Source organism: Acipenser ruthenus, chromosome 17, assembly GCF_902713425.1.
Source record: "Acipenser ruthenus chromosome 17, fAciRut3.2 maternal haplotype, whole genome shotgun sequence".
Taxonomy (NCBI): domain Eukaryota; kingdom Metazoa; phylum Chordata; class Actinopteri; order Acipenseriformes; family Acipenseridae; genus Acipenser; species Acipenser ruthenus.
Window position 1 is genome coordinate 27532432 of NC_081205.1, and position 8252 is coordinate 27540683.

The window sequence follows — 8252 nt, forward strand, 5'->3', positions numbered from 1 at the left end:
ATACTAACAAAAATAAAATCTGTTGCACAATATTTAGGTAAAAGTTATAATCAGGGCTTCTGATTTTCGATTTCAACCGATAAAACACCCCGCCACCACAGATACAAAAACACTGGAAAACACCAGAAAAACTGTGGAAATGGTTAATCAATTCACGTTGACTTTACCCTATTCCCATTAAAAAATAAAAACTACTACAAAAATAATACATTTCCCAGTGCTGCTGGGCAATGTCCCGCCTTCCTGACTTGTATCTATCATTGATTCGTTCTCAATACTTTAAACCGGCCCCAACTCCTGAATGAAAGCACATTCCTACATTTCTATTGGAGACTCCACTTGCGAGATTTAAAACGAGATTACAGTCAGGATGGAGGCTTGTTAGTGGGATTTCAAGCTGTATTACAGTTAAGATACAGAGGATTTAAAGGGCACAGACTCATTAACAGTGTTTATAGGCTTAATATTGGAAATACAAATACTGTAGAAGCCTGGATTTAATCCATGGAAAGGTTAAACGTGACAGAATTTTTCATAAAACAATGGGAAGGACGTCTTTAATATAATATAATAATAAAACCAGCCAGGTTTACACAGCTAACCCAATTGTGAATCACAGGTTTCATTTGTTCTGTGCCCAGCATAAACACGCTCTTCTCATATGCTTCCATAAGGAAGTTTCTGTTCACAAACATGGGGAATTGGGCCTCAAATAACAAACAGGTATGTGGACAAAGCCCTGTAATTAAAAAAAAAGTGCAACTCTAGGTCATTATTCAGAGTCTGGGCAAGGGGAGTCTAATCCTGAACATGCTTGCACAAGAACAAGACAGCAATGCAACAGAGAGAAAGCCTGTTTATCACAACAGAGGTTCAGGTTGGTGTAATCCTGTGATTCACAGGCTGCAAAGCAAGACTCTGACTACAGTGCAAATTACTACACACAGTAATCTTCTGAATCATGTGTAAATGGTACATTCTGGGTAAAAATACATTGCATCTGCCTGCCCCCCCATTACAATTACAGCAGGTTCACTCAAGACGTGTGTTTATGAAAACGTCCCCTAGAATTTACTGCAGCGTTTATGAAAAGGACAGGTAGGTTTTTAACACAACGTGTCATTCCTTGTTTCAGTGATGTTGGAATATTTTACAGCATGAGGTTCTGAATAGAAACAAATACTGAAACAAAGAAAAAGAATACAGAAATCAACAAAGAATCTGACAGCATGCAGAACGGACACAGCCAATAGATTTGGGGGAGGGGGGCTGATCTGAAGGTAGAGTAGCGCCCATGCATGTTAAAAATAGTGAATCATTGATCAAAGCTGGGCAGCCAGTTGTTTAAAGTTGTTCTGGACCATGTGGTTCTTTTTGTCATGGAAACAATAGACCTAGAAAGGGAACTAAATGAAACCACCAAGTGTACTTCCCTCGAGAACAAAGCTGGAAACAAACTAGGATGTACATTAAAAGGACACTACCACACTTCTTGGCCTCAAGCTATGAAATCGGGTATTGTACCACTAAGCCAATTTACCTAAGTATATACAGTATACTTCAGGGATGGAAGAAGACTCCTATTGTATAGCAGTTCCACCCATTCCAGGTTTTGATACAACCTTAAATAACCACAGTCTATAGGTAACGAGCTCATGTGTCTCATTAAAACCAGGATCAAACTGCTACAGTATGCAATAGGAGCATTATTTCCATCTCTGTACCACAAGTGCCAACCACTCAGGCTCCAGTACCTACAGAATTTTCCTCAAAGGATCCCAGGATATGGCCCTTTCCAAAAATCTATTTTTTTTCCCCCATTTGACTCACTGGTGCAGCAAGCAAGCAAGCAAGCATCATTTTTAACAGCAATGGCTGAGTTACAGGGGTTTGAGTAACCTGCTCGGTAGAAGTTTTCCAGGCTGCACTACTGTGTTAAAATCTAATTTTCTGCTCGGAAGAAGAAAACACGAAAGGAACTATGCAGATATATAGCCAGTATATCAGGAAATCTAACAATAGCATTTTAATACTCCACTTCGTTTCTTTTTAAAACATATACAATATGGCGCTGCCTTCAAAGGCCCTGACAATCTTGAACTACTTTGCTCAAGGTAGGGAAGTCTAAGATTGGTACTTATCTGGGATACGAAGGTTTAAACATACAGTAACTATGTAAAACAACAGCAATCAGTCCCTTAGCACCCTATAGTTCAAAAACAGGTCAAATGTACCATCTTTGTGTCCTGTCCGCAAGTGACTTGACACCAACATGATTGGATCTATGCATGTACACAGGTCTGGTGCTACAGATTAGTGTGTCTGGAAACACATTGTGCCTTTCCAGGTGCACCCCTCCGACTGGCTGGAGAGACTTTTGGAATTCAGTATTCAGTGTGGGGGTGGACCAACTAAAAGCCTTAACTCTTAAATTACACACTAGATTACCCCTTCAATCAAAGTAAATGGCCCTCTATAATTTGCAGCAGACAATACTGACTCTCAGTCTGAAGATCCAGCTCTGTACATTGCAACTTCTCATTCTGCTTTGGAGTCAAGTGCTCGAATTGCTCTTCTATTCTAAAATGACAAGAAACCTAGAGATTTATGCAAATCTCCTCCTCGTTTTAATCAGCTAGACACACCGTCCTGTGCAACACATTCCATCCAAACAAGGAAAAGAACCAGTTCAGTCTGTACAAGGCGAGGTTACGGGAAGTACTAATTACTGAGCCCATTCTGGTGCCTGTCAGCAAAGGCTGCTCGATACAGCGATTTCCCTGCAGTCAAATTTACAGAACAGGAATTTGGAGCTGGCTAAAAATGGAGGCCTCTGCTTGACAAATCTATGCAATGTAGAAGAGCAGGAAATTAAAATGAATGGCCGCTCACAAACGGGTCCTTTCAACTGAACTGCTCAAGAGGCGTAGCATGTGATCTCCATCATCACCATAAATCACAAAACTGAGAAACAAATGTGTTCCAAATCATATTTCAGACTTTACCATAAGTAATACACTCCCCCTCCCACCAAGAAACCAAAGCACTGAAAAAGTCTGGTCAGTCAAATGGCAAGAATGACCACATCCGTCTCAGAGGTGTTAATTTTCATATTGTAGAACAGTTCTTTTTTTTGCCACATAACAGCAGCGTCTATCAGAGTTCACTATTTGTCAGACAGCTTCTTGATTTGTATGCAGCAGAGGACGCCTTTAGTCCTTTACTTGAAGGAACCTCCTCCACATCATCACAAAAAATATGCTGAGCTTATCAATTTCAGTTTTACTCAGTCCTGGTGTGAATCAACGCAGAATTACTGGAAGTATGAGTGCTTTGTAAAAAAAGGATCTATTGTAAAAAAAAATTCTTCAACATGGAGGTACAAAGAATTTTCCAATATAAAATATTCAATAGCTATACCTACAATAATAAAACACACATACATAAATAAATAAATAAAAACAGGTGTAGTATGGTGCAACAATATGAAAACCTACGGTATGCGAATCTAGTACAGGCATCCAGAGATACTGAATACTGTACCATAGTTTAAAAGAGTGTCACAGAACCATCTGCAGTGTTTAAAATGAACAGATGACTTTGTGTTGTTCATATCACAGTAACTTGGTTTTCAAAATTCACACACCACAGGTAAATAAACTAGGGAACTGCTTTTTTCAACTCTCATGAAGCCAGGAGATTTTCTTTTTTTTTTTCTTCTAAACATTGCAGTGTATCCAGTTCATGCTCCCTGCTGCAACAACAGATTTTGAAATGAGTGCAGTAATGTGGGAACAGAAAACTAGCATTGTTGCAGGAGGGAGCGTGATCTGGATACACTGCGATCCTCGAAGATTTTTTGGCAAACTCCTGGCAAACACTCCACCCTAAATGTTGAGAAATAAGTTGATTTATGAATCATGATGTGAGATAAAAAAAAACGTAAAGAGTAGTCAGCAGTATGTTTTAAAATATACTGCTGCAATACAGACAACATGGGACACAGTAAAGATTATTTAATGCGTTTCTTGTAAACTTCACAGGGTGTTCTGGAACACGTTAACTACAGCATTTCTATGTCAAATTATCTGATGAAGAGAATCCGATAAAGGCTTTAAAAAAAGTATTTATTACTTTAACATAGCCACAGCTCTGTCCCTTTCTGTTTGTCTTTTTTGTGTGTGCTTTTATTAAAAATCACTTTAGCTTCCTATTCACATCCTGCGCTTGTTCTGGCTTTAGTTTGACCACTGGTGTAAATAGGAGATATAACACAAACCGTGATTAAGTACCAGAAAGCAAAACACCTAATCCATCAAGCTGAACTAAAGGAAACATGCAACAAACCTAGAGATGTTTCATCTTTTGTAATCTGTTTCTTTAAATAAAAAGGTAAAAACATTGTAGTCATTATCTAGCAGTTATCTCTGGCCCCCTTCAGACTACACACCAACATGCCAGGGAGGCATCACATAACGAAAGTCATGTGTATCTGTGTTTTTCAGGTTGAAGACAAAACATTTAAGGAAGCTTTGCATCGTTTTTTTTTTTTTTTGGAGATACTTTAAATAGGATCAGCTGAATATGTATATAAAGATCACAAAGGTCTCGTCTGCAGGTAAGTGGAAAATTAAGGTAAAGAAAGTTCCTCTGACAGCCTAGACAGTATAGAAACACAGTTACTGAAAGTGAAGTGAGGCATCAGTGTTGCAGGTTGTCGGTCGGTCGGTCGGTCCAGTACTACATGTTCCAGGAATCTACACTTTGAATAAATTGTTGTAGAGAATAATATTGCAATCATCCTGCTAGTGGCCTGAATAGAAAAATTAGCATTGCGACAGTGACTAAGGTTAGGATTTAGTTAAAGGTTTGGGGTAAAAAAGTGGATTTAAGATTAGGGTTAAGTTTAAGCGTAACATTTATTTTCAGTTTATGAAAATTTTAGCTACTGGCTTAAGTTGCAGGCAGCTACTGTAAAGTTCAGTAAAAAGGTTAAGCTCAGCAAACTCCTTACAAGAAAGAAGAGAAGCCTGATTTTTAAATATTCTGTTTTACTCAAAGTCAGATAAATGCATATGTCAAATGACACCGACATTGTCGTGCTATTACTTGGGAAACAAGGTGGCTATTATTGGATTTCCAACAAATATATCTGGCCAGCCCCAATGTTATAGAAATGTAGAGTACAACAACTGTCTCCCATTTATGCCACTATTTATTTTTTAAATTTATAAACACTAGACATCTGGCTACCTACAGACTCCCCACTGTTCCTTCAAGTTAACTAATCAAAAAGGAAGTTTCTGAGATTTGTACTGTACACAGTAACTGCTGAAAGTTTCCAGTAAGGTGTTATGCCTAGGGTGGGGTACAGGTTATAAAATAAAGTACCAACTGTTGATAAACTCATAACCTTTAATCTGGTCAGAACTATAACTGCAGCTTTTATTCACAACACAATGGTATGCTAAGAGACTGGGCTCACCCAGAATGGGCTGACTGGGTTGAATTCCATGGAACAGAGGTGTTAAGTCACAGAGTAAAAAGAATGACAGTTGTTACTGTGCAGTTAAATTGTTTGCCAATCCAATATTTCTACTCCATTTCTGATTCGAACGGGTTTATTTTTTTTGTAACAGACAACAGCATTGCATTGACAGTACGCAGATTTGTTCACATTTTAAATCTCATTAATCCCGCAGCGGTTCTAGTGTTAATGCATGCTTGAAGCACAGAATGAAACTTTCTTAATGAAGTTTTCAAGATGGAGCACAACAATTTTGAAATGAAAAAGCGTGGGGGAATTTATGTTGTGTAGCCACCCACTGCCCTTGTTTTCAGCTGACACAGCAATTTCCTAGTCCACTAAAGTGTTTTTTGTTTTTTTTTTTTTTTTTAAAAAGCAGTCATAAATCAGAGATGAGATCAATTTCAACCTTAAAGGATATACTTTAACAAAAGCACTGGTTTGAAGCTGCTGAAAAAAGGATGCGTAACAGCAACAGTGCAGAGACAAAGTGAAGAAAATCGGCTCCCTACACCCACGTTACTTTGCCAAGTCTTCACTTTAACGTCTTGAACATCTAAACACACCATCTTTGAATGTGCGGTGGGAGACTGAAGCCTATCACAAGTTACCACACTCATTACATGGCCTCACAAAATTACAATTGTTATCTTAAGTAGTTTAGTCGCTGAAGTTTCTTCCCTAAGACCCCATGAACCTTTCTATCCAAAGGCGTCACATATTAAACTGCAATAAATCTAACACCGTCCTGGAAGGTCTTGATATTGGGTACTAGATTCCCATGCACTGCACTCTGCTTTCAACATCTTGACTGAGGCTGCTGGGTCATTCTTTGATACCACCATTTCCACAGATGGCAAGCTGGCTGGCATGTCATAAAAGTACATTTCACAATGTCATAGCGACTGGAAAACACACAGCCCATGCAGGACCATAAAGGGATGTGAATCAATCAATACTATGCAGTGTCAGCTCTGTAAAGTGTTTTTCCCTGTGGTTGTGCGCATGGTGATGATCAAATTGTCAGTTATGCCACACATACAGTAGAGGTGGAAGAGCAAACTCTGTGCGTGTGTGTGTGTGTGTTAATACGAGCATCAGTTTTAGGAGCCGGGTTTCCTTATGCATTTCTAATCTCTATTTAAACGATACCTCTTTGTCTTAAGAAAATGTATATGGTGTATTAGAAAACGCATTTAGTATGGTTGAATAGTATGGCTCTGCAATACCAAGGGTTAAAAATGAAGAACAGAGACCTACCCACTGAACAGACTAGGAAATACAAATGTGCCTTTGAATCAGATTCAAATAGAAGACAAAGTTGTTCTGCAATCTGCTCACCACTTTATAGCACCACCAGTTTCCTACCTCAGGCAATCACAGCCCACAGCACAGCAGTGTACTTCCCATTTTTAATGAATCTAGACTACATGCTCTGTATTCAGCTTTCACAGTCTATGTAGGCTGCTAAATTAGTTAATGCATAAACTTTAATGTACTATGATTTTTTTTTCCAGTACAATAACATTTTTGCCAGTCTTTTTCAAACCTACCAATTATATTATAGTGATTTTTATTTTTTTTTAACAGTACAAATCCAAGAAACTATACTTTCTCTATGTGTGTCTGCCTGCCTGTGTGTTTGCTTGCTACTTGTGTGATTCTAAGCTCCCTGGATAAGCCTTGTGTGTGTTGGTGAGAATCAGCTTTGTGTTTAGTCATTCCAGGGAGTAGCTTCTGCTGCTAACATTCCACAGGGGCAAACAGAAAAAAAGGAAAATGCACGACCCCCCCCCCCCCCCCCCCCGAGCAACTTGTGTTTGATCTCCAGGTCTCGACGTTCGATAGGTGTGTTAACATAAAAAAAAGCAATCAAAAATTAAAACAGGTACAGTAACCGCAAAGTGTGCTTTTGAATAGGAGCTTTGTTCTGGCCTCACAGCATTTTCGAAGGTGTACCGCTTAACAAAGATATGCGTACAGCAGTTCTATCCCATAGTTGTTGTTTTTTTTAAATTCTCCAACCTAACGTTAATGAATTACTGTACACTACAACACCAAACCTAATGGCACATATTGGAAGAAACGAGACAATGCCAAATCCCATTACAAATATATCGCTAAATAAAAAAGTGACATTATCGTTATGAAATGCAATATGCTGGGCTGTATTCTGGACATGAAGACTAGTTTTAAAATGCACAGCACGTTAACTTTAACAAGTTTCAATCGATAGTAGCAGTGTTGTCAATTTCAGATAGTCGCGTTTCTCACATTCCATAGTTTTATTACCTAAAACAAAATAAACACAAAAGAAAACCATGTTAGTTGCTTTCCTACCTTAGCACCTAAGTCGAAAAGCGTTACCGTCCTTGAAATACTGAAAAGCAAATATCCTCAAACGTTTTAAAAAGACAATATACTGGTTGCAGTGAGACAGTTTTCTTCAAACAGCTCGTCCCGCTGTGTGAGCTAACTCCTGGCAACACTTAATTTTCTCTACAATCTAACTTGCTTCCAAAGACCTGCCCTCTCGTGCGTCAATTGGTCGTTCCCTCAAAATGATGCTAGTTTCGTTTGGTAAGCAACACGTCAGTCATATACACCCGAGCGCCTTGCGTGCATATATATTGCATAGTTTAACACACACTTCAGTGATTTAAAGCTACATATTGTCTTGGAAACTAACTGGGTGACTGTTCAGGGATTTATAGACATGGGGATG

At 38.7% G+C, this 8252-nt stretch overlaps 1 protein-coding gene across 2 annotated transcripts in view; it reads right to left on the minus strand.

Annotated features, from left to right (window-relative positions):
* The window catches only part of LOC117423584 (cytoplasmic protein NCK1-like), a 53888-nt gene extending 45806 nt beyond the window's left edge, over nt 1-8082 (minus strand). For both annotated transcript variants that reach the window (XM_058990281.1, XM_034039628.3), the window contains exon 1: nt 7868-8082. The gene's annotated coding sequence lies outside the window, so the exon portion shown is untranslated. The remainder of the gene's footprint in view (nt 1-7867) is intronic.
* Nucleotides 8083-8252: the final 170 nt, after the last annotated feature.